Source organism: Cupressus sempervirens, chromosome 5, assembly GCF_028749045.1.
Source record: "Cupressus sempervirens isolate cs-2001-9-10 chromosome 5, ASM2874904v1, whole genome shotgun sequence".
Classification (NCBI taxonomy): domain Eukaryota; kingdom Viridiplantae; phylum Streptophyta; class Pinopsida; order Cupressales; family Cupressaceae; genus Cupressus; species Cupressus sempervirens.
This window is the reverse complement of record NC_143122.1, coordinates 640,718,088-640,746,001: the sequence shown is the minus strand read 5'-3', so window position 1 is coordinate 640,746,001 and position 27,914 is coordinate 640,718,088. Positions and strand designations below refer to the sequence as shown.

The 27,914-nt window shown below is 35.3% G+C and overlaps 2 pseudogenes across 1 annotated transcript; one reads left to right on the top strand and one right to left on the bottom strand.

Moving 5' to 3' along the window:
* Positions 1 to 729: 729 nt before the first annotated feature.
* LOC149557540 (cysteine-rich receptor-like protein kinase 2) lies at positions 730 to 27,841 on the top strand (annotated as a pseudogene). The gene is made up of 9 exons (XR_016364890.1): positions 730 to 1,235; positions 3,051 to 3,056; positions 24,694 to 24,923; positions 25,438 to 25,602; positions 26,151 to 26,281; positions 26,395 to 26,611; positions 26,710 to 26,941; positions 27,036 to 27,186; positions 27,354 to 27,841. The product of XR_016364890.1 is annotated as a cysteine-rich receptor-like protein kinase 2 (transcript).
* LOC149557541 (putative sugar phosphate/phosphate translocator At2g25520 pseudogene) lies at positions 12,424 to 13,298 on the bottom strand (annotated as a pseudogene).
* Positions 27,842 to 27,914: the final 73 nt, after the last annotated feature.

The window sequence follows — 27,914 nt, the reverse complement described above, 5'->3', positions numbered from 1 at the left end:
TCTCATTGAAATGACATTTTTTATTTATTTTACTAAAATTTTTGACTTTTAGTTAAACATTATAAATAGTTATGAATTATTTTGGTTTTTTTCCTAGAAAATGTCCCGCTTTTTTTTTTTTTGATGGAGGTCATCCACAAAGACGTTTTAGGTACCCGATGCGGGCCCACGTGTGCCTGAAACCTCTTTGGCTAAGAGCCAAGGACTGAGGAGCATCCACATTGCCAAATTCGCCCGGGTCACGATCCCGGCCTCATCCCTTTTTGATTTCTTTGGACCTTGCACTCAGCAAGACTTGATCCTTGATGGGCTCTTCGTGAGCCATTTAACTTCACCAGTAGATCAAGAGCCCTTTGACAAAATGTCCCGCTTAGTTGTACATCAAAATTCAAAATCATCAATCAACACATAAACGAAGACTTAAAAAATGGTTATTTTACTATTTGTGAATTGTAGTTTCAATGCTTTTGTTTTCAATCACTAATAAATCTATTTTTCTTTTGAGATGCTTTTGTTCTGAATCACCTACTCTATTGATTCCTGATACCGGACAATTTTCTAGGCCATTAGTGTCCCTTAAGGCTACCTTCCATGAACCATTCAAATCACATCACTGTCAAAGAGTGTTCTTCTTAAAGCAGCTCAAATTTGGATCGCTATACCTGTTCAAAATCGAAGCCATCCAGCCAGACTTGTGACCGGAAATTTCATTTCTCTTTGCGCAGGGAAATGTCAGAAATTAGCAGCGTAGTATTATTTGTGGGCAGTATAATCGCAGTTGCAGTGGTTTCAGCAGCAGATGACCCGCAGATCACTTACCTTGGCTCCGGATGTAGCGAGATTATAAGCAGGACCTGCACAAATGTTACCACTTTCAATAACAATCAGGCTGCTGTTTATGAATCGCTTGCCTCAAATCTATCTTCGCATATTAGTGGATCCCATGTCGCCACTTCAGTCATCGACAACGGCACGACAGATCCAGCCTTCGGACTTGCTCAGTGCAGAGAATATCTCACGACCAGTGAATGTTTACAGTGCTTCAACGCAGCAAAGGCGAAACTGAAACAAGTCTACCCAAGATCTAACGGAGCAAAGCTTCATCTTGACGGCTGCTTTCTACGGTTTGAGAATAACAGTTTCTTCAATGAGGGAGTGGACGGTGGAGATAGTGAGAATTGTTCCTCGGCCACCGAGTCTGTAGATTTCTCAAACACGGCGCACAAGCTACTGAGGTCATCGCACTACTACACACTAGCGCTACTAAAGACGTTAGTTAAAGACAAAATATCAATTTTGTCTTTAACATATTTCTTTATTTATATTATATTTTAATTGTTTTAAATAAAGACAATACGGAAAATCATGTCGATAAAAGATACACGGTACTTAACTTCACTTCATTTCCCGTTCTCGCGACCCTAAACTCACGATGGAACGCATTGAGATGTGCAGGATAGAAACTAGCGGTACTCGTGCTACAAAATTATCAAAATGGAGTTATCAGCGGCAAGGATGGTTTTCATGGTGGGGGGAAACTATTACATTAGGAATCGTCTTGAGCAGTTCTGTGTGGAGTCATATTATGTGCCTTGCAGCAGGCGATCTTGTTGTGTCTGGAAACTTTAATAACTGCTCATGCCGTGTAGCTGCCACGATTAATCCTGGTACGTTTGTAAGTTATACCTCATTGTATATTCATTTTTCTGCAAGTTTGTAGAGTTTAGAAATGTTTAGGGTTTCTTAGTTTATTCGTTCCCTTGTCTTTTTATCTGCAAGGTATCTTTTATACAGCTTGCAATCCCAACTGAGAGGCGTTAGTGGACGTTATTGCCTTGGCACCAAACCCTTAAGATTGGGGTCAGCTGAGAGCAAGATTTTTCCATTTTCATATAGATCCTTCACCCAATCCAGCAATATAATCTGTTCACTACCCTTGGACAATTCTATGCGCCTCAGCACCATGCATGCATGCACAATCTCCCCTATTGTTAGAAAGAAAGGCTACCAGGTCTTCAGCACTCTACCAGCCAACAAGGATGGCAGCTATCTTCCCGATCACAACTTCTCCCTCGCCATGGAGCTGTATTTCTTTCAATCGCTTCTCTACACCCTACAATAATCTATTGTCGATCCTCTTTGCCATAGGATTGCAGGGGTAGGGGCCAGTAGCCTATTATTGTAGGGGTAGGGATGCCCTACCATGCCCTGCCATATGCAACTTCGAGCAAAACAATGCCAAAATCAAATTAATCAAATCGTGGAGCAACTTCCCCTATTTTTGTGACTTCTGGAGCCATGTACCCAGCAATCCCCACTACCTGAGTTGTTTGAGGATTTTGTGTGTGATCATACAAATCAGCAAACCCAAAGTCACCAAGTTTTGCAATGAGCTCTGAATCAAGCAAAGCATTGCTGGATTTAACATCTTTGTGAACCACCCTACGTTCCCATTACTTGTAAAGATATAACAGCCCTGCAGCGACGCCCTTCAGAATTGCGTACCTTTAGTCCTAGGAAAGTACTAACATTATTTCCTCTAGATCTGAGAATATGAATTTGTCCAGGCTTCCATTTGACATGTACTCGTAAGCAATAAATAGCTGTTTGAGCTTCCCGCACTAGCCTTGCAATTGAACAAGGCTTCTGTGCTGAAGATGACCCACAAAACCAACACAGATTTATAGAAAATTGTCCACCAGACCTATAAAAAAATTGGGGTTTTTGTTTCATAATGTGGGTTTTGATGTAGACAAATGTAGGGTGCATTGAAACATTGAATAGGAGAACCCGATATTGCCCACAACATGAAATGGTCATCTGACAAAGAGGTCAGAGGAGATTGGAGTCAGGAATCAGAGTCACATGTTCAATTATGCCATAGATGAAACCCCTGAGCTCATGCTTTATCCACCAAGCTGAGGGATAAAGTTATAGAGGTTGGTGATAAAACCTTGACTGTAAAGTTTGGTGGGTAGCAAAATCCATGAATAATACTAACAATAGTAGCTGGCTTTCATTCTCGCTCTGACCCCATTTAGTGGTACTAGTCGGAGGTAGGGATCCTCCTCATGGGTCCTCTACATAGTTAGCTTCTAGTAGATATTGTAATTTACAGGCCTCTTCCCACATGCCTCGTTGAAGTAGTGTGAGGCCTCGCCCCGACCCTTCGTAGCCTTAGTTGTTACGTTATCTTTTTGTTACTCACAACTCGAGACGTTGAGACATTATCAGACACTTGAACATATCGTATTATTTTATGTTGAGTGATGCTATTTTTAGATATTTAAGGTTCGTCATTTAATGTTTTATGCATATGTATGTTGATGAAATCAGTAAATGTAGGATGGAGACTTTGATTTAAGAGATTTTAAATGGTTAAGAATTAAGCAGGATGAAGAAACCTTTATTGATGTATGTTTTAATTTATGTAAATTTCTGATACGTATACATTTATGTACATGTGATTTTACGGGACTACTGATGTGTGCAATGAGTGTGCAGATATTTAGTCGAGAAACCCTACGGAGGAACAAAATTGATCTCTATGTGCTAATTTTGGAAACCTTGTTGTTCGTAATTCACGTATTGTATTGTGAGATGTATGAATGTATCTTTCTATGTTCAGTGAATGTTAATGTTCGTAATTATGTTCTTTTAGTGTCGCTTGACACTCGTAAATTGGTTATGTTCTTCAGTATGCCGATTAGGGTTAGTTGTGTTACCTTTGGACCTAAGTTGGTTTAAGTTAGTGTCAGTTTGCCGATTGAGTTCTTAATCAGGGTTAGTCATCCCTAATCCGGATTAGTGCTTAATTTGCATTTTAGAGTTGTTGGTCATAATTATTTCTTAGCTTTTGTTTGGCTCTAAACCTATCCCTAAGGCTTTATAACATGAAATTTTTATACCCAAAGGGTATGGGCATGGGTTAGGGGTCTTTTTCAACTCCTAAGCCTCTTTTTTTGACTTTTGAGGCCACTCAAAAAGTCTCTTTTTGCCTTTGTGCGAAAATTGCAAGTGGCTACCATGAGTTTCATCACCCCACCTCCTCTTAGGGTTTAACCATAGTGTAGGTTGAGTTAGGAGTTTCTAGAATTGCTAGTGGGTGAAAGTAGTTATTGCTCCTTTTGGGTGGTTGAGTTGGAGGCTTATTTAGAGGCCCTCCTTGGACTGGTGGAGGTTGTTACCCAATCTCTACATTTAGAGAGGAGTTCTTGAAGATTGAAGCAAGGAAAGGGAAGCTCTACTCAAACTTGTTCATTGCCATTACCTCTTTGTGAAGGTTGGAATTCTTATCTCCCTTGTTCAGATTTCATTCTTGTTTCATGCTTGTGCTACCTTGTTGTTGTTTCAATGGTTGTATGTTTGTGGGTATGTTGGGAAGCTTTGAAAACCATGTTATTTTTGGATGATTTCCTTTCTTGTTTATGGTTGCAATTTTGAGATTTTTTCTTGCATGGGTGTTTTGGTATTACTCACTCTTGGAGAGGGCAGAAGTGACCAATTTTGGGAAATGTCTGTTTAGTTAGACTCCAACTAGTGTAGAGTCTTTTTTTAGGATGAGAAGAGGGAGAAAAGGGTAGGGTGTTATGGGCCCCTACCTGTCAGCACAAACCTTGTATGATTATGGTATGTTGAAATGGAAGAACGGAAGTTCTTGGTTAATAGCCCCGATTGGGCATCTGTTTGGTGTTGTGCTTGACTTCTTCTGGTTGGAAGAATCCACCTTTCCTTAGTGTTGATTCATTGTGAATCTTATAGTGAAAATCTTGTATGAATATGCTTGTTTGATTTGTTTCTTGGTCATGCTTGTTATCACCTGTTCAGAGTTTGTTTCCTCCACGGTTCGTAGAAATGTGTTGCAGAATTGGATATGGAACCCTTGTTGAGGGTCATGAAGGAAATTTCATTTAAGTGTTGTAATTCATAATTGAAATCCTATGTAATTTGTATCTCAAATCTTTGTTGGATTGGCAACGAAGCCAGGTTTTCTTCCTGATTCTTTCCCGGCTGAGCCTTTGAATCAGGTTTGCCAATATAATTGGTGTTTGAGTATAATTGTCTATCATGTGATTTAATCGTAATTTTAGTTTAGATGGATGCATATCAAAAATAGGATGAAAATGATGACATTCAATTATGCAAATTTTGAGTTTAAGTATGTTAAGAATGGAAGATGGATATGATTAATATTTCAATTCAATTTTGTACCTATTAGAAGATCAAATAAATATGGTATTGTTGTGAATAAACTATTGAACTTATGTTTTAAAGCCATTAAGAACATAAAATTATAATACCCCTTTTAGAAAAATCAAATACATTGCTTGTAAATCTTTACTTAAAAAAAAAAATTAAGCTAAAGAAAAAAAAAAAATCTCTCCCAAGAGCAAAATGCTCTCTGGATTTTGCATGGAAGTAAGAATTAAATTTACTTGTGCAACAGAGAATATTCTCTGTGATTCCTTGTTTTTGTTTTTAAATTCGAAATTTATAATCAATAAAAAATATTATGAATAACTAATAGATATTATACTAATACCCTAAATATCTTTCTACCTACAAAACTTTATTCTTTCAATGTTTTACTCTCTCCTTGGGCGGCAGTTATGAGCTAACAAATTTTAAAAAGGTTTATGAAATAAGTTTTGTTTGTGCTAGTCAAGATCTACATGGGGGGGGGGGGGGGGGGGGGGGGGTGACGTCACCCTGCCCCCATGTCCCATCCCATCTTCATTCCTTAATTGAGCGCTCAGCATGGGGGGGGAAGTATCATAGGTTTGTGTTTAATATAAATAGCATTTAACCTTGACTTTACTCATGTTCCCTTGCATTGTTTCAGCTGAGCCGCCCACCTTTGCTAGGGCCTGTGCTTGTCAGTATGGGGCTAAGTGTTGTCCCAAGGACAGCGCTTGGGAAGCGCTTGCCCAAGGGCTTATAGGGTTTAGAGTAGGGTGGGCTTAGGGGGAAGTAGGGTTAGTATAGGTGTTGAGTGTTAGGGGTTAATGTTAAATTAGTTTAAATTTTAAGTTATTTTAACTTTAGCATGTTAGTATAGGTGTCAAGTTAGTTAGTTTTAAGTTAATTATTAATTTTAGTTAATTGTTATTATGTTTGTTTTTAATGTTAATTGTTTTAAGTATTTGTTTTTAAGTTTTTAATTAATTAGTTGTAAATTTAGCTTAGTCTATTAAAATTGTTTAATGTTTAAAGAAATTTAGTTTTTAAAAAAAATTAAGTTATATTATGTTTGTTTATTTGATAATTATTTTAAAGATATATGTTAATTCGAAAAGAATTTTAGTTTAAAATTAGTATAGTTTTGTTGCTTGTATTTAGTTTTTATTTCATTAAATTTAAATTTAGTAAGATTTTGATGGTTTATTAATATGTTAAGACAGTTGTAAAGTTTAAAGTTAATAAATTTGATATACATATATTCAGTTTTAATTCTAGTTAAATTGTTTTCCTTAAAATATCGGTTAATTTGTAAAACGATAATTGTCTAAGAGTTTTATAGTTGATTTTGATTATATACTTTCAATGAATCCAAACTCGAATACATTTACATTGTCATTTAAATAATTGTTTCTTATTGTTGTAAGTTAATGTAAGAATGTAAATAATGATCGATATTAACTTTATAACGAGAGTATTAATTTAATAGTGTAGAAAACCTTTACCTAACTATGAGCATAACCTTATCATCTTAGTGCATTTTATTTTTTAAAAAAAAAGAAGTTTTGTGTGTGTTTTTGCCCTCGTAGTTTGGGCATGACAAGTAGCACTTAACACAGTACTTAAACAATAATGGACAAAGTGGAGGGGGCCTATTCTATGCTATTATACTCGCGAGGTCTGATGGTTATCTATGCATCATGGAGGTCCTCAACAGGTAGTTTTTATTTTAGGTTCTTGAACCATGAGGTCACTTTCTTTGGCATGTCTAGTAGCAGTGTTGCTTGTCCCCAAAATTTTATGTTCTGGTGGATTCTACATTTTCATTAGTGTTCTCCTCTTGGATTTCTTTATCATTGTTTGGGTGTTACATTGTTTCAATATATTTCTAACATTAAAAATGATGTTTTGTAATTTTTTGTTTAAAAATTGTTAAACATGCTTCCAATACAATCGCATCTCTGTTCCTTGCGAAGGCACTATATGCTTTAATTGATTTTTTGGAATATAGTCACTCCCATGTCTTAGGAAGATTAGAAAACTGCCCCATCTTTATATGCACTATGTTTCTTATGTTATTTTAGAGGAAACTTTGATTTTGTTTTGAGAGGTGTTATTCACAACCTTATGTTTTGATGCTTTTACCCTAACAAAACCATGGTATCATTGAAGAGTATGCAAAAAATTGATGCCACTGACCTAATGACACTTCCTTTCGACATCTTTAATTTATGTGAAGTAAATTGATGCCCATGCCGTGTGCAAAGCTTTCAAAGTAGACGGTGCTTGTTGACTCCATTAAACTATATTCTAAATGTGGCTGGTGTATTTGTTCAATAAAACTGAGAAGTTGAATCTCTCTGAAATGCTTTTTAGGTTTAAGTCATCATTAGATTTTGTGCAATTATGCTCTGTTATAGGAATTATTTATGATCTTTTTTCTGTTTTGAGGTTTGACATTATACTCCACCATAGTTGTATCTCAACAATTATCATTCGTCCTCCAAAATCTTTTTGGTTTACTAATAATTAATGTAATGAACTTTTAAACAAAGTTATACCAAAGTATTAATTTGGTTACAGGAAATTATTATTAAATTTATCATAGTTTTTGAAGATTGTTGAAAGCTGGTGAGAGGTTGTATTGTTAGATTTATCCTTTATGTTTGAATTGCTAATACATGTTTATGACGTGCACTAAAAACAGACGTGTGTGTATGCATACAATCATCCCTCTTCATCTGTTGTTATTCGAGCTCTTTGAATAGTGGGTAATATTATAACAAGTACAGGTTTGTATTTTCATTTTTTTATTGATTATGTCAATAAATAAATTTTTATATAGTACAACATTGTCAATTGATTATTAATCATTTACTAATTTGAGGTTTATTCTTTTTCAGTTTTTCCATGCCACAATTTACAGCAAGGATTACAAAGAAACCCATGTTCAGTTAGGTATGGATTCTCCATCTTTCATATGTAAGAGCCATTTTAGAGAGTGCAAATGGTCGCACATTTTAATTGAGTTGTCTGCTCATATTTTAAAATCATTTTGTGTGATTGAAGAGTTGTAAGAATCCTTAAGGCCTTCATATTTAACAACATATAGCTTGTGTTTATTTGGAAGGAAACTGTGTGATGCTCCAATGTTTATTTGTGAATCTTTGGTAGCATTAACTTCCCTGTTCCTCATCTAATTGCAAGACTCAGACATTCTAACACTACCAATATTTTAGCTTCATTATTTCATACTATCAAGGGTTTAATAGATTCTGTTGTAGTCAAAGATCCATTATAGAAAATGTGAATGTACAAAAGACTATGATATGAAAAAGGAGCAATTCCGTCAAAGGGCCTTTGGTCTACTTGTGAAGTTGAAAGGCTCACAAAGAGCCCACAGGGGATCAAGTCTTCTTGAGTGCAAGGCCCCCAACATCTAAAAGGGATGAGGCCGGGATCATACCCCGGGCGAATTTGGCAGAATGGATACCCCTCAGTCCTTGGTTGTTAACCAAAGAGACTAGGCAAAAAAGTTGAATCTCCATTAAAAAACAAGGAGCAATTCCCTGTTTACATCAATAATCAAAATATTGGAAGATGGATTAACTATTGAAAAGTTTCTTGCTAATTACTAACAATCAAAGGTTTTTAAGAACATGTTCCTTAAAACACCAACACCCAGATCCAAATAGGTGTAAGAGCTACCCATTAGTATTTGATTCTTTATTCATGGTCAATGAACAATGATTATTTTTGTTCATCTTGATGACAAATCAATGCACTGTAATTGTTTTTCATTCTAAAAGTTGCTAAGGTTGAAGCATTTTCACCTTGATGGTGAATCCTCTCACAACTTGGAATTTGTTTATTAAATTTGATACAAAAGCATATCGAGGAACCTTTATCAGTGGAGATGGTAGAGTCTCTGTTAAGAGACAATTTGGGTTCACCTTTTTCTAGAGGTTATAGTCAATTGTGATTATTGAGTTGAAGTGTTATGAAGTTCTTAATGAGCACTGTTGTGCTAGTAGTGTTTCTCAACCTTGAGAATATAAAATGGCTTAAATTTATAGAGGTTGAAGACCAAAACTGTGAGGATAAAATAGACAACCATAAAATTACTCATCTTCTTGCACTGTAATTCAAAATGATCTTTCGATGACTGCCTTCTATACATATCTTCCACTGATTTTAATTAATTTATTAATGTAACATAACTGTACCTTTGTTGATTTCTTATTGTACCCTGATTCAAAGTGATGTTATTATGTAGGCATCTTGTATTTGTATACATCTAGGTGACTATTGGCTACAATTTCATGTAGATGTTAAGCTTTCATATTGTGTAGGCAATCTACATTAATGCACCTCTGGGTGACTTTGGAGTACAGTTTCTTATAGACGTTCAGCTGTTATTTATTGAGATTGTGTCAGGAATTTTCTATAATATTTCATATAATGTAGTCCCTAATTAGTGAGATCCTACTATCAATGCAGTCCAAACAATAACATCTTTTTGAGGCATTCTATCAATGTCTATGCTTCCACATTTGATGCAGGAGCATCTTGCATGGGAAAATTATTGGAAAAAAAAAAAAATTTAAAAAAAAAAAAAAAAAAAAAAATTGGAGGAGAGAAAGTGACGAAAATTAGAGGAGAAATAATAAAAAATAAAAAGGAGAAAAAGAAAAAAAAGAGGAATTTCTATTTTCGAGGTGCATAGATGGCATAAAATAGAAAAATAAGAAAAATAGTTGTCATTCCATTAATCGAGGTGTGTAGGTGGAAATTCTAGAAGGTTTTCGATAAATCATGTATTTAATATTTGTTGGGGGCTTAGTTGTATTTGGGTGAGAATTTAATATTTATTTAAAGATAGTTGTATTTACCTTTTATCCCACAGTGATTGTGTTTGTAATGTCTTGGGTTAGAAGTGCCTATTTAAGCAAGGCTTATTATCATTTGTAATCAAGCTCAAGGGGGAAGCTTGAGGAGTAGAAGCTCAAGGAGAAGCTCGAGGAGTGGAAGCTCAAGGAGAAGCTTGATATCATCTTGTGGGTGTTGTAAGGATCTTCAAGTACAATAAAATTTCTTGTGAAGCATTTTTTTTATTGGTCTCCATATTGTTGTTTTCTTGATTGTGAGTGGGTAAGGGTGGTGTGGCCCTCTATCAGTGGTATCAGAGCGTACCTACATTAGTGGTATCAGAGCGTATCTACATCAAGTGGTATCAGAGCAGGAGATCCTGAGTGTACAAGCAGATCGCCGAAGTGTGAGGCAGTTTGTACCAGGACCTTGGTTGGGTGAAGTTTATCAGAGCTGGTGGATTACAAATCCATTGTCCTAGACTTGTGATGTGGTTCTTGATTGTTCGTGCGAGGTGGCAGGTTGCGATCTAACTTGCAAACAATTTGGTTGTCACAAGGAGCGTGGGAAGGATTTGTTGCAGAGGATTTACGAAGATCTTGGAAGATGGCTCCAAGAGGATTGAACCCTAAGATGATTGCTAAAATCCATGATATAGTAGAGAGGAATTTTTCTAAGATGTTTGCTCGATTGGATGCTAAAGCTAAGAAGGTCAAGGTGGAAGAGGATGGTTTTGCTAATCAGTTTGTGGAGCCTGATGTAGAACCTGTAAAGCAACTAGAGGTTGTTGCTGAGGATATTCCTAACCTTGCTGATGTTGGGACAGAGGTTGGTTTTCATGATCAGTTGGTTGAGTCTAACATGGAGACTGCAGAGCATTTGGTCATGGATGATCTAGTTGATGTTGGTGGTGACTTGTATGTTGCAGAACACTTGGTCGTGGATGATCCAATTGTTGGAGGTGAGTTATGTATTGCAGAGCATCTTGTTGTGAGCAATGAGGTTGTTTGTTTTGAGAGTTTCGCATGTATTGATGGAGATCTACATGTTGGTGCTGATATGAAGTTTGTTGTTGCTGATGTGAATGAGGGTTTGTTGATGAAGAATTATGTTCAGTTTGTTCCTGGGAGTGAGCATGCTGATTGGATGGTTGAGATTCTGGTGTTTGATAGAGTGATGCATATGTGGAAGATTTGCATGGTGGTTTTGTTGTCCCTATTGAGGTGGAAGCCTTTGGTGAAGATGAAGATGGTGGTAGATCTTTCTTTTGGCGTCAAAGTGTGGGACACACTTTTCTATCTACCGGGGGAGTCTGATGCAGGAGCATCTTGCATGGGAAAATTATTGGAAAAAAAAAAAAATTTAAAAAAAATTTTAAAAAAATAAAAAAATAAAAAAAAATTGGAGGAGAGAAAGTGACGAAAATTAGAGGAGAAATAATAAAAAATAAAAAGGAGAAAAAGAAAAAAAAAGAGGAATTTTTATTTTCGAGGTGCATAGATGGCATAAAATAGAAAAATAAGAAAAATAGTTGTCATTCCATTAATCGAGGTGTGTAGGTGGAAATTCTAGAAGGTTTTCGATAAATCATGTATTTAATATTTGTTGGGGGCTTAGTTGTATTTGGGTGGGAATTTAATATTTATTTAAAGATAGTTGTATTTACCTTTTATCCCACATTGATTGTGTTTGTAATGTCTTGGGTTAGAAGTGCCTATTTAAGCAAGGCTTATTATCATTTGTAATCAAGCTCAAGGGGGAAGCTTGAGGAGTAGAAGCTCAAGGGGGAAGCTTGAGGAGTAGAAGCTCAAGGAGAAGCTCGAGGAGTGGAAGCTCAAGGAGAAGCTTGATATCATCTTGTGGGTGTTGTAAGGATCTTCAAGTGCAATAAAATTTCTTGTGAAGCATTTTTTTTATTGGTCTCCATATTGTTGTTTTCTTGATTGTGAGTGGTTAAGGGTGGTGTGGCCCTCTATCAGTGGTATCAGAGCGTACCTACATTAGTGGTATCAGAGCGTACCTACATTAACATTGGGCATACATGTCTACCAAGGCAGTAGCAACAACACCATTTGACAAAATTAATCCATATTTCATGCTTTGATGGATGCCTATATTGTATTCCAAAGCTCCCATTTTGGGACATATTGTGAAGATGTTGATAAATGATGTCAAGTTTTCCTTTCACGTTTTCAAAAAATCTTTTTTGTGGATACCCTGCAATCATGGCAATACATATTGCAACATTTCTTTTAGGCATTTTGTCAAACAGCAAATGTCTTGTCTCTACTTCCTTATTTTGCATAGATATCCACTAGGTTAGTTGCAATTAAATTTCTCAGCCCTTGGAGAGTTAGGTCTGTCAAAAAGTAAACATCAAACTTTGGTATCTGTGAACCCTCCCATAGAGAAGGTAATCAGCAACCAATCCTTAGCCTTAGCTGCATTCATTGTCAAAGTTGATTTATTTCCGATCAGAAGAAAAACGATAAGCTTAAGGGCAGAGTGACAGAGATAATTGGTGCAAAAGATGAAGCAATCAAAGCGGAAGGTTGAGGTCTCCTTGAGCACATGGAACTCAGCAAACAACCATGGGATGGTAAAAAATAGAAGAAATCAAGGAGCGACATAAATGAGTGTCCTAATGGGATTGAGGGTTATGCCATTTGATATAAGCAAGGTCTACATCAAAACCAACCTTGTAGCCTAAAAAAAAACTGCGCCAAACATAAGCATCACACCCCGTGAATTAAACTTGGCCTCTCCATAGGCTATAATAGCCACCCCAACAAAAATCTGAATCATGTTGCCATGGTATTGGACTTGAAAGGATCCCTATTTAACCCAACCCCAATAGAATACACAACCATAGGTGTCCTGGCTTTTATCATCTGGAAAAATGACATGAACAGAAAAATGTAGGCCAAATTTTAGAACCAAAGACTCGTTGAATACAAAGCTCCAATGGGAACAATGGAGGACAAATAGAACTCCTTGGACATCCAAATTGACTCAACAATTTTTTTGAAGATGACCAATTGAATAGCCAGAGCCGAACAGAATGCCATGATGATCATTGTCAAACTAATAGGAGAAGACTAGTTATTCATCTTCTTATCCAAAATGTATTTTTTATATACAATCACAGTGAAAGTCAAGAAGATCCAGATGCCCACATAGGTATAGCTCAGTATAATCCTCTTCAGAACAGTGTTGCTGACAGACGCGCCCTTTCCTGATCCCTTGCCCATCTTCACAAAATGGGTATTCTACTCCTCATTCTTAGAGACCAAATAGGCAAAACCCCCAAATGCTTATAGTTTCAAAAATGGATCTGCAAAATAATATATATGGATCAGTTAGCTTACATGCCTCAACCTGTGTAGAAAAACTGCTAGATCTGCAACTTCCAGTAAGAAAATAGGCATAAAGTTTAGCATGTAATTTTTCTCAGTCAAGCAAGTGAAGATTTGATGCACAGGTTTTTACAGGTTTTTAAACAAAATATCTCAACCTCGTGTGACCTAAGCAACAGAGATAGCCTAGTAGTTTATCTTGATGATCCACTAATTTTTTGGTAATATCTCATCAGATTAATATAATGGTTTGAGATTGCATATGGCTCAAGCTTGCCTTAGATTTCATAGAGCCTGTATGGTTAGTGCCAAAAAGACCTCTGTGAATTTGACGCCCAGTTTTATAAATTTCTTGGAAGTCCGTAATTGACTGTGATGAATACAGTATTGAGCTTTGAACTCACTAATTTAAAATCCGCTCCTTCACATTGTATTTTGCAATTTTTGTAATACCATCTTCTCTTCCTGTCAGATTATTTTGATCCCTTTAATAATTTAATTTAATAATATGAAAATATAAATTACTGTGTTGTGCAGTTATAATAGTTGGTGAGGTTGATAAGCTATCTCATACTACTGCATTTGGAGTATAAATACAACATAGAAAAATTGCCTGCTCAGACTTTGGTTTGTGTTCCCCCATTTTCTTGCTAACATTGCTTCACTCATATTTCAATTTGCAATTTTGGAGGCTTATATTTCTGGTGAATTCTTACATGGTGTAGACTATTCTGCTCCACTCTAACTAATGTAGAACACTTACAGTCCTTATCTTTATCTAGTGGAAGTAATAAAAACTAATTTTAATGAAGATTTAATAGAATTATATTCTCATATAAGCTTGAGGCTTCATAATCTCTTTTTAGAAATAGACGTGAATAAGAATTACAGTCCTATGTAAACTCGGTGAAGATTCACTAAGAGAGAGTCAAGAATAGGGGCTGATTAAAATAATTCAATACGGTCAAATCTGAGTTAGGCTGCTGTTTGAAATTCTATTAAAAATAAAAGATTTTGATTAGGTGGAAATTATGGATTGCAAGGAGAACTCTTCACCACAGATGTGAATGAAACATTCTATGCTCTTGCAATGATATATTTAAATATGTAAAATACAATAAGTAACTGTATAAAGTTGCACAAGATTAAAATATTCTTGGCATTTCCATTGTGAGATTTGTGTTTCGATTTATATCCAAGTAGATAAAGCATTGGACTTTTTGCGAGGATTGGGAAAGTGGCAACCCTTAACAGATTTGTCTATTATTCTTGGCCTAGGTAATTGATATTTGCAATCAAATCAATCAGATCCCCAATCTTGTGATTGTGAGTTATTGTCATTCGACTACCACAACCATAGCCATAGCAAGCGATTATACAAATCTTGTAAGTCATAAATCAACAAGAAGTGGCCATAAAAGTGTGAAATTGTCAATACAATCATTTCTAGCTATATAGGGAACCCGTTTCAAAAATTCCAGCATAATGATGTAGAGTGCTTCTAGAAGTAACTACGTGAATATGTTTAGCATCAATATTTTTGGTTGCACTCTACAATCCATTAATAGAAAGAGGAAAAAATGATAGACAATTTAGGGAAATATCAGTATTTCATTTATTTTCACTGCACTAAGTGTCGAACATCTGCAATCCCTGTTGTTTGGTTCCCAAATGACAGATTTATACTCATTTCTTTAGCTTTGATTGGTTTGTACTACTCCCTAAAATGAGAACTTAAAAAGTAAAGAAATTAATGCGCAAGAATGAAGAAGGAATGTTCGCGAATTATCTCTGCCTACATCTGAATTAAAAGATTCATCTGAGCCATAATCAATCATCATGAGAGATAATGCTTGTCGGAGATTATCCAAGGTCAAAAGGCCCAAAAACAAATAGCTTGTCATAACATTAGTTTCAAATTCCCTCAAAATAGTTATATTAAACTTTTCTCTAGCTTAAGGAGAGAGTCTCATGTTGCATGTATAATGTATGCCTTGAATTTTTTAACTTCTTATAGGCCATACACCCCACCATGATTGAGCCCATGTTTTCATTTCATTTTCAAAGCACTAGTATCTTTGGTTGCATCTTCAAGATAAATTGCTACAAATTACAAAATTTCAAAGCTTTGCTGCTATCATATGAGTTAGAGTTTAGGAAACTCATCTTAGGGACTACTGGTGAACTGTGCAAAATTTCTTTCTTGAAATCATAATTAAGCAAACAAAAGTTCGCACATGCCATGCTAGTCTAAAGTTTGCTCTTAACAGTCCTCATCCATGGACCACTTTCAGGCTATCCCAAAAAACTGGCATATTGGTGCCTCTTGTCATCCCCACAAATTGGCATCTTTGACCGCTATCCTTTAAGCCTTCCTTGCTATTCCTTTCCTACAAATGCCATGCAATATAATAGAGAAAAATGAACATCAATTATGAACCTTAAACAGGTTAGTAGCAGTAGGAGCATCAAGAGCACTGGAAGGGTCGTCCAAAAGATAAATATCAGCATCCTGGTACAGAGCACGGGCAAGTTGTATACGTTGTTTCTGATCACCACTCAAATTAACACCACTCCCCAATTTTAGTTAGATCACTGAAGGGAATATCTTCCAGATCCTTGTGTAATGAGGTATTTTTTATCACCTCTTTATATTTTTTCTTGTTCAGGGGCCTCCCAAATAGTATGTTGTCCTGCATTGTTCCACTTTGAACCCATGCAGTCCGAGAAACGTATGCAAGAGTGCCACAGACTCGCAACTGTGGAAGCAAGAGATCAGAACAATGACAAAAAGGAAAGTGCATTAATAAATAGGTTGTCAGTAGGCAAGAGCTGACAACACAACAACAAATTGTATTTGCAGCTTCTACATATCTCTGCACATAGTTTGTCAGCATCCTTCAAACCATGAATAGAAGTTTGGCAATCTTCGAGCAAGGTTTTCTGGGCGAAAGTCTCACATGATAATCAATTGGTCTATTGTGAACTTGGATACAATATAACATTTTTGGTTATCTTCTTACACGGGCTCTAGTGAAGAAAACCAATTATTGCGACAATGAGCCTCAACATGAAGATTGCATGTCACTGTTGTAGTCTTTGATTTCTATATAGTATTCAATTGCACTTGTAGTACGGGATATTTGCACTTCAGCATATGTCACTTTCATTTGCAAGCTGGGATTTATTAAATCACTCACAAGCTCTCAATCAGGGCCAACATCATAAACCAAACTAACAGCTGCCTGATCTTGAAATGTCGACCATGCAATACCTTGTCTTGTCTGATTGATAGTGGTCGTTGGTGTTGTATACTTCCTACCTTTGTCCTGATTAGTTGAGAATTTGATGGGCTTACTAGAAGTAGATATATTGTTCATTTGAGATGCAGCTGGAGATGGTGTTGGTATGGTTGTAGGTGCCTGTGACGACATATTTGAAAGTTTCTTTGAAAGTTTTAGCTTCTTCGAAGTTGTTTGATCAACAATTCCTGTGATAGGTACTTGAGAAATACATATGTTTCTTTTACCTATCCATATATCAGTAGATTGACCACCCTCAGATTTTTTTTTAAACAAATATAGTTTTACCACAACCCCAGGTTGAGTGTGACTGTACCTTTTGCTCCCACTGACTGTAATATTGCTGCCTTATTTCGGCGATATCCCCTTTCTCTTTGATTTTATATATGGTTTCTGAATTACAATAAAACTGCTTTACACATGAATAATATTAATATACTTTTGATGTCAATCAGTCTCTTATGCATCATTCGTGATATTTACTTGAAAACATGTGGACTGTCTTAAAGGTTTAATTCACTGTAATCTGTTAACTCCATAACAATGCTTTTGCTTCTTTACCTTATCACTGACCTGTATGATTTGAATAATTTCTCATATGTTACATATGTTATGATAATATATTCAGTCTTCTATTTATAGTGAGTTATATGCTCTAAAGAAATCTTGATTCATGTAAACTTGTGACATTTTGATATTGTTTTACACAACCCTAGTATATCTCCATGAATGCATGAACTTTAAAATCAAACTCTTAAATGTAGCTTTAACTCATCTTTTGCTTTAGTGCTTTTGGATTTTCGGTCTCCTCTACTCTTAGCCCCTTTCTGATCTTCTCTTGAGGCCAGGGGGGTTTGAGAAACTGACAGGATAACCGACAAATATAAATTCTCATAAGCTAAAGGGAGATCTGCAGGTGTGTTTTGTTCTGGAACAATTTGTCTGAAGGGGGACTGATATAGATTTCATGTCATTAGAATGTGCCTGTTGGTATTCTGAATTAAGATTTTCGTCCTCAGACCCCCGATGTATTCCTTCCCATAAAGGAGAAGAAACATGATGTGTCTTATGTGAGGGCTACTTGCCCTTAAGATAATCAAGGGTTGTGGTAGTAATAATTAAAAATTAGTGTATTGATTGAAAATTATAAAAAGAAAGAGACAGTTTATATTATCAGCCAATATACTAAATATTCCATTAAATTTATGTCATAAATACCACATAAAACATAGAAGCTCACATTAATAATGTCGTAAAATAATAAACACGACATAATTTTTCTTTTCTTGACCATTCTAAAAACAGAGTATACTCTGTCAAAACAGAAAGTTCAGTTTTCCTTTCATGGTGATCATTGAATGGGTTATATTGTTGTTCAATTTTTTTTTATAATATTCCTTTCTCTATTATTGATTTCTCTCTATTGTAATAAAATCTACAGGTTTCAGTGTGAATGAATAGGTTTCGTTTAACTATATTATATATTACATGATACACAGTCATCTCTAGATTCTTTCTCTTTAACAAATAGCATGACCTGGAAAATTGTTGAATAAATAACTTGTCTTTCCAGTCTTTTTGTATTTTCCTTCAAATTATCATCAAATTTACACTTACATAGTCTGAAACAACTTAAATCTATAGATGTTATCATAGATCCTTTCCTTTAGTGCTTCATTGGCACTAGATATACTCCAAGTGTTGCAGCCAATAGTGCAAAGAACAAATATGAAATATCTGATCCAAGTTGTCAAATTGTAAGAGTATTGATCCTAGAAAAGGAAGAACGTGTTTTGCTAGGAAGATGGATGGTAAAATAATTATCAATTCACCACCACATATCTAGTCAAAAAGGAGTTATTTGACATCCAGAGCTTCAAAAAGTAGGCAAGATACTCTCCATAAGTCAATTTACCATGCATCTGTTTACTGGAAATGCAAAACCCAAACCAAGATTTTTATAAATAGGATATGAAACAAGTTATGAAGCTTGATTCAACCAGATTTTCTCTCTGCATGATCCCTCTATGCTCGTTGAATCCCTGTAGCTGTCTATACTCCAAGATGCTTCATCTGAGCCACTAAAGAGAGATCCAGTATCGTTGTATGTGTAATTTGTGTACCCCCTAGAAGTTGAGTATACATCCCAGTCAGTTGTGGCTATAGAAAGGTTCTCTTGATTGAATCCATATGCATCCAAACCATACATACTAGTAAACCATCCATCATTAGCATAATCATCCAAACTCCAAACAATATCAGAATCAATTCTTGTAGCTCTTAACTTCAGTGGAGAAAACTGGATAATGTTAATTTTGCAATTTCCATTCTGTCCATTTGTTGTTGATGTGCCAAGCATTATTCGGATGATTTAAGGGTGCTGGCATGCGAGCTTGAGTAGTTCCGTTCTTTAGCACATATGGGGGTTGTGGAGAAGACCTGAACAAACAGCATGGCATAAGCACTAGAGCATATTTTCACTCCAACGTAGCTGATAATAAATCAAGGATAATGTAAGATCATTGACAAACTACTGAGAATTCAATATTTTTGTTAACCTCGAGTACAAAAGCATGTAAGCACCTTCTGCCATTACAGTATCAATCACCACAGGCTGTACCTGTCAATTAAAGTTGCAAATTAAAGCAGGACCAGATTTTTTTTATGAATATGGACAACAGAAAGTGATAAAAATTGTACAAGTTTAATCCCTCTCATTAAAGTCTAGTTATTTTACATGTTCACCTTTTGCAACTAGCATGGTGTCACATTTAAGAAGATAAAATTTGACACTACTGCACATTGCAGAGAATAAAATGTCTATAAATATATCAATAGCTGTAATTTGAGAGTACAAACCTTGGTGTCATCAATTTTGTACCAGGTCCCATGCAAATACTTCACAAGATAACACACACAATGCCCAAAAAAGGAAGCATTCAACATATCTAAATGCACTATTACGACATATAGCATATATAACGGTGGTTCTTCGGCAGCTCCACTCATATAGGGTGACGTGTTTAGAAATTGTAGGAAAGTAACACGCTTGTTTAGTTTACCAAACTTGTGGGAAAGAAACAATCTAATTTGATTAGTCTTGATTTCATTTGAGATATTAAATTTGGAGTTAAATTCGCTTAGATCAGATAGTTTTAAGTTCGTGAGATGATTGAATTTCAAATTTCTTTAGGATTTAACTCCATTCTGGCATAAGGAAATGCCAGATTGATAAGCCCTTGGTACTGGACTGTATGTTGGACGGAGCAAACTAGCATAAATGAATGTGGCACACTATGAATTTTCTTGTGTAGTGTTGGATAGTCTTGTTTACGCAATTGGAGGTCATGGAGGGAATGGTGAAAATCTTTTAAGTCTCCAGCAAACAAGAACTTTTATTGCTAATCAAGTTTTCAAATAATGTTAATTGGTCTCTTGAATTCAGTAATAGAGATATGAAACTAGGTCCTCCTCTCACAGGTGCACCCTAAATTGTTTTAGAACACTATTTTCTGGAATACGGTGAAGAGCATTTCATTCCAGGTCATCACAATCCCTTTGGACTTAATTCTTTCTTGAGTTCATAGCTTATATTGGTCTCAATGTCTTATTCATGCTGAAAATAAACTGACAATACAAATGATAAATGTTGAGTTTGAAATTTGAAGACACTGAATGTCAGTCAAAATATCATATTATCAAGAGATAATATTTTCTCTTATGATCTTATTAACTTGTGAAGAATGCATCTAGGTGAATCCATTTTGGGTATTCTATATTATGAATCTCTAATAAATTTATGACTAAATAGCAGTTTTATAGACATGTTCTTTCATGTTAACTATAATTTTTTAATATTGTGAATTGGATTTTTACTCACTTATTTGAGACTTATAGACTCATCATTATTGATAATTATGTGTTTGCTTTAATCACTAGTTTCTTATTCTTGGGGACCACTCCCTTTATATTATAAGATCAGAAAATTTATGAAAGCTAAGGAAAGATTCTCATGTACAAAAGTAGTTCATAGGTGGAAAAAATACTCAAACAAGTTATTGGTTATAAGTGATGGCATATAATACCTTATAATTGTTATTTATATTTCTCTATGTAGGTTCACCAGTTTCAAAATGAAGCTTAGAGAAGGACCTAAAAATTGTTTTGTTTCATGGTTCCCAAGGCCTTAGACAACACAAGCTAGATCAAGGGAAGATGTTAGCCATTAGTCATGAACACGAGGCAATTTATTTTTAATCTTAGAATGTTTTATCAACACCTTCTGTCCCTGCACTTTTTAATGACAATAGCTTACTTGATTTTTATCGTTGATTGTCTTTTGGAAGACGTTATCTACCACAAGACATAATTGATTTGTATGCTATTACTTAGTAAACCATCATGCATCTCCATTTTGAAGAAATCTACAATAAATGCATTGGGATTTCTATTTGTTTATTTGTGTACTGTAAATGCTCATTGTTTTTTAGCATGATATGTTAGTGGGTTAATCATTGTTGTAAATGCTTATTTATTCTTAGCACAACACTTTAGTGAGTAAATCCTGGGGTTTTATGCCATCTCTATTTTAATGGCATATTTGGTGACATTGTCATAATATATGACTTTGCTGATCATCATCAGTATTAACTATAAACATGGTTGACTGTCATTCAAGGCAGTGCACTTATATAGTCCATCAAACAATAATCTCTTGCAATTGCCAATGTTATTATTAATCAGTGCTAACACCTCTATTATACTGTCATGTCACTTTATACACACAGTTTCCTTTCATGAGATATCAATAATATTCATTATATTAATGTTTCTTTTATTGCTGATTACTTCTTTTGATTTGGAACTGCTCAATGAGTGCATTAGCTCCTATAACTACATGTTACTACTACAATAGTGTGCTGCCCTAGTGCTATCATCACTGATGCAGCAATGACTTCATTGCATTTCATAAGCTTACTGCTATAGCATTTCCTTAACAAATTTCTCAAACTTATATTTAGATTGATCTTTGGTTAGACCCACAATTCTTTTTGGTGCAGTGGTTTGGGAACCGTCCATTCTTGATTCTAATTGGGTCTTGATCGAGATGGTTCATTTACCATCTTAGACACAAGTACTCGTACCTTTTTTACCATTCCTCTATGGACATTGTGAGCTCGGCGGGGACAACTAAGGCTCGTTCCTGGTACACCCAGGCCACGATCTTACTGAGTTCGATCGGGATTGACATCAATCATCTTTCACCATACCAGTTCTCCTTGGATGCTCTCACCCATCTCCTCCCTTCTCAATAGGAGTTGAATGGACACATTAGACTTGACATTTTTGGGTAGTACATCTCTAGGACTTGGATGAGCCCTCTTGGTGGGTTATGCCCTTGGACTGCCTTCTACTCATAGCATTTTCTGGTGACTTGCGATGGCATTACTATTCGTCCCTCTTACTTGAGTCGACATTGGAGCCATGCCTTGCACATCACCCTGGGGTCTTTTAGAGTTGGATCACTTCGACTTCATTGCCAGATTGATCACCACCTGACCAAAGAGGAATGAGTGTGTCGCCTTTGCACCATATCCAAGATGGGACTGAGACGCACTTTATCTTTAGATGCCCCCATCTACTATGAGATTAGAGGAAGTTTCCATTGCCTATTGCAGCTTCATGAATTCAATCTTACTAAATTGTATTTTTTTTTGAGTAGCTCACTGACCTCCCTATTCTAGATTTTTAAGTTCGCTAATAAGCACAGAGGATCTTACAGTAACTTGCTTGAGTCTGCAGTCTGTCCATTCTATTGCTCTTCTTTGAGGTTAGAGGTAAAAGTAAATAAATGTGGTATGCTTTTAGATTATAGTGCAGCAAAATTATTAGTTGAATTGATTTTCGTGGGTGTTCTCTTAGGATGAACTGTTGCGGGGAGCTAAGCGGATATATACAGCAATTAGAAGTGACAAATATTTGATCTACATTCAAGAAAACGGCTAGAGTTTTGGAGCTCATGGATTAGACAATATATTTGGGTAGTTCAATAAACATGTTGGAACCGGAGTGATTTTATCAAAGGTACAAAAACTTGAAGTCATGGGTACTAATATATTTCAAGTTTTCATTGACAGTATTTTTCTATCTTATGTTATTTAAAATAAAGCTAAGTAAATTCTTTACTACAAATTGTTTTCATGGACTGACTACGATTGGGTATGCATTGTTTTGTGTAGGAATTCTTGATTGGGAAAGTCCTCTTGAAGACTACAAATATCACACTGATAACTTTATCTTCCCTACTGTGCCTGGAACATCATCTTTTGGAACTAAATATGCACTAGGTTAGTTAAAACTTGCTTTATCTGACTGAATGGATTCTACTATTGTGATAGGGACCCAAAAACCAAAAACTAGTGTTGATAGCCTGTCAAAACCATTCACATACATCAGCCTCCAAATAGGAATGGCAATGCTTGACTTAAACCAACAAGTTTTCGATATAAACTGCTCATAGTTTTAATTCCTTGTGCATCCAGAGAGATTTGATCAAGCTTGCAAAAAATAACTTATATTATAATGGCATCCATTTGCAAATATTGAACTCTAAAATTTGTCTTTGACAAAGATTCACTTTTCCTTAGTCAATGATGAATCCAAACAAAAAACAAAATCCATCTTTCTTCAGCCATAGATTCTTCTTCTTGCAGTCTTGTATTCTTTTTTCTGGTATGCATTCTTTTGTCTTTTTTTTCCCTCTGTTTTCATCTTCCCACACACTTATTAGTCTGTAGGCATTGGGTTATTTTCCCTCTTACTGCACCCTTCTTAGCTATTTTCTTCCTCCTCACATCTCCTTGTCTTTACCCACAACCATTCGCAATAGCCTCCCTAATTTTCAATGCACTTCCCTCTTTTATTAAAACTGAATGCAGCTCCCTCTTTTTAAAAAAATTCTTCCATTCGACTTCCCTAAGGAGATTCAACTTCTACTTGATGCATATTATCATGTTTAGAATTGGAGTTGAATGGTCTTTCTAGAGAGATTCAACTTCTACTTGATGTGTATTGTCATATTTAGAATTGGAGTTGAATGGTCTTCTTGTAATGCAGCGATTTACAATTGATTTAATAAATTAGTTACTTTTAACGATTTTCATTCTTGGCATAAGTGGTGATGACAAATGGTTGACATGCTTGCCTTTGCTTCCACATTAGGTGTACATGTATACCAGATCAGCTGCAGTTAAAATCTCTCTGTTGTTGTATGTGCATGCCCATTTTCAAAGCCTCAGGTCAACACACTTAGAGAACATACCTGTAAAGGTTTTTAAATTAGAATTCAACTTTTCTTTAAATTATCAAAAGCGTGCAATCAACATTTGAAATCATGCTTTATTTAGTGTACAATTAAAAAAGTAAGTCCCATCTAATTTGTTCAAACATTTGTGTGATGAGCAAACAACCTTGAGTGTGAGATTTGAATGTACCGAACCTAGCACCGTCTACACACATGCAAAGTCCAGCTCATCACCAATGTTCCTACTCATTGAATTAATTTGTTTTGCTCCCTTCTTGTAGGTTGTATGTGCAAAACTTGACTTCTAATTTTCCTTATTTTAAAAGGTGCTAGCTCAATGGACGAGCACCTGCATTAAAAGCAGGGGATGGTGGTTCGAGTCCATCGTGCCTTAACATGAATGAATTAATTATATTTTAGTTTATATTAAATAATATGATTTTATATTGTCTTCTGAATAATCATCTTAAGAAAGACAATAGTTTCTATAAAGACAAAATTAAAATTGTCTCTAACAGACAATAATAGTGTTGTTCTTTATTGTCTTTATAAGACAATAATTTATGACAATAGTTTAAGACACTCACTTAAAGACAATACACAACATTTTTTTTTGTCTCAAATTACGACAATTCATTTAAAAATTATCTCCAATATTGTCTTAAAATCCCCCTTCATGTTGTAGTGTCGCAAACGCTTCTACAAACGGTGGTTATGCCGTCGGCTCACTCGACTCTATCTATGCTCTTGTTCAGTGCGTGAAAACCCTTTACAAAGACACGCGTCAAGATTGTCTCAGGGATGCTCGGGAGCGTCTTACGACGAATTGCCTTCTGAACCGGTAAGCCCATGCTCTGATGGCTGGTTGTTTTAGGCGTCATGCAAATTATCCCTATTTTTCGGATAATCTCACCGGTACGCCAAACTTCTTTTTGATAGCATGCTCTGTTCTGGACTTGTATAGGGGAAGATTCTCAGTACTCAATTATCTTAACTTTCTCTATTGAGATCTCTTAAATCATAGGTTAAATTATTTCAAATTTTTTGTGTACTTCTTTAGGTGATTCTAGAGTTTAAAGCTAAGATTTTAGCATTTGAACATTTAAGGTCTCTTTCTATATTGTGCTTAGAATGTGAACTGGTAAAAAATATCATGTTCTAAATTTTTCAGTGGTAGTTATGCAATATTCTTTTAAAAAACATATCAGCAACTAAGAAAGTTAAAAAATGATCAATTATCAGTAAATGTGCTATCATTGTTTAGAACTTCTTTTAAACCATAAGACTTTTTGATGTGGCGGTAATTCAAATAGACTATAACTAGTTTAAACTAATGGCTATTAAATCTCTTCCCCAAGTTAAGTATATTGAAATATCAGTTTTTCTTTCGTACGTATATATATCTATGGTTTGTATTCGTGTTTAACAGTGTCCCAGAAGAATAAAAGTGGGTCAGATTCGAACGGAGTTGGTATATTGGTAGTAACCATTGGAGGAGCAGGTTTGTTCGCGGCGTTGTGCGTTTCTCTCCTTTGTAGATATTATCAGTGCTGTCAGAAGTTTGAAGGCTTCATACCGTTCTTCGCTAAAGCAGGTGCTTTAAATTTCCACTATTCTCAGCCATGGCTTAGGCGAAAAAAAATCATAATCTGAAAAAACATTGATATATAGATATTTGGAATTTTGGCCTGTAACTATTTAATTTGGTGTGGTTTACTATTTATTTTATATATAATTAATCTGTACACTAAAGTTATTCCTTCTGAAGGACATTCGTTCAAGTTATATATATATATAGATACTTGTATCCAGATATTTTTCTTTCTGCACGAGAAACAAGATTTGATGCAACAGACAATACTCAATTCAAAAATATAATTTTTTTAGAAAATTTATGATATCGTATAATAATAATAATTTAGAGCATATTTTATATCTAATTTCTTTTCAGATTCTAACATATTGAAATGAGGTAAAATTGAATATATATATATATATAAATATATGTATGTATGTTAAAATTTAGAAATATTAGTACATAAAGAATAATCAAATTATGTAACATGATAAGATTTGTTTTACGTATACTCAACTCGAACAGGTAAAATGTGACTGAAATATAACGTCTAATGTTTTCTACAGAGGAGAATGTGCGTGCAAGAGAGGCATTGGATCAAGTTACAATTTTCAATTATGAAACTCTAAGGGATGCAACTCATAATTTTGATCCGAGCAACCTGCTTGGAGAGGGGGGATTTGGCGAAGTTTATAAGGTTTATAATACAACTTGAAAACAACAATATTGTCTTCTTGAAAAGAACAATATATTAATATTGTCTCCTTGGGTTCCTCAATGATACTAATTCTAAACTGTATTTATGTTCAGGGAAAACTTGTAGATGGCCGGACACTGATTGCAGTTAAGAAGCTTAGCGAGAGACAAACAACGCAAGTCATGAATGAATTTTTGACAGAAGTGAAGCTGATCAACAGTGTTCGTCACCGCAATCTTGTTCGATTGCTCGGCTGTTGCTCGCACGGCCATGAACGCCTGCTCGTTTACGAATTTATGTCAAACAATAGTCTTGACAAACATCTTTTCGGTGGGTAATGATTTAGATTAATCAAGCTCTACTGATGAAGTTGGGTTTGCTTGTACTTGATCGCTTATATGAAATTGTAACATTATATGAAATTGCAGGAGAGAAAGGGATGTTTTTGGATTGGGAAACACGTATGAATATAATAGTGGGCACAGCTCGAGGCCTCGCCTATCTTCATTAGGATTCAAATGTTCGCATAGTGCACAGAGATATCAAACCTGGAAACATCCTTCTCGATGATAAATTTCTTCCAAAGATTGCAGATTTCGGATTGGCTAGATTCTATCCTGAAGGGGAATCCCATGTTTCCACCAAAGTTGGAGGAACAATGTAAGCGCACTTGCACTAATATTCTATCAATTATAATCCATCACAAGTTTGCAGATTTGAAACTATTCATATCTAACATATATATTTAAAACAGTGGCTATACTGCGCCTGAGTATGTCATTCGAGGGCAATTAACTGAAAAAGCTGATGTATATAGTTTCGTCGTGGTGGTTCTTGAGATTCTTAGTGGAAGAAAGTGTATAGATCAAAAGTTGCCAGATCCTCTTCAACTTCTTTTGCAATGGGTGGTTCTCAATCTTCTCAACTCTTTTAAAAATAATCATTTCTCTTTATTAGTTTGTTCATGAATATTCAAGGCATATATTATGATGAATACATTGTTATTAGTTTGTTCATGAATATTCAAAGGCATATATTATGATGAATACATTGTTAAATTTTGTGGTTGTAGATTTGGCAACTGTACGAGAGGGAGCAAATATTGGAGGTGGTTGATCCGAAGTTGGATGGGGAGTACCCACAAGAACAAATCGTGAGAGTAATAACGATTGCTCTGCTTTGTGTAAAGGCCATTCCATCTCTGCGTCCAACTATGACACAAATTGTGTCAATGTTAACAAGTGATGTGGAGATAACCGATCTGCCAAGCAGACCAGCGTTTCTAGAGAGTAGTGTAAATGATACAACTCCAACTTCTTCGTCAATGGATTCAGCACCAGGATCTCATGCCTCTGTTACCGTAACTTTATTCCCTCGTTAGTTATTCCTTTTCACTACTTGGTGGTCACTATATCACCCTACAACTGGCTACAAACTATAGATACAGATTTGTATTTGTATGCTTAAATTTAACCTACTATTCAAATTGATCTTTCTTACATTATAAATTGAATTTCCCATTGTAAATTAATAATATGAATCTATAGAATAATTTCCCTATCTTGAGAATTTATTTACTTGATTCTATTTAATATTGATATATCTTTAGTTGACTCCCAGATTCTGCACGGTA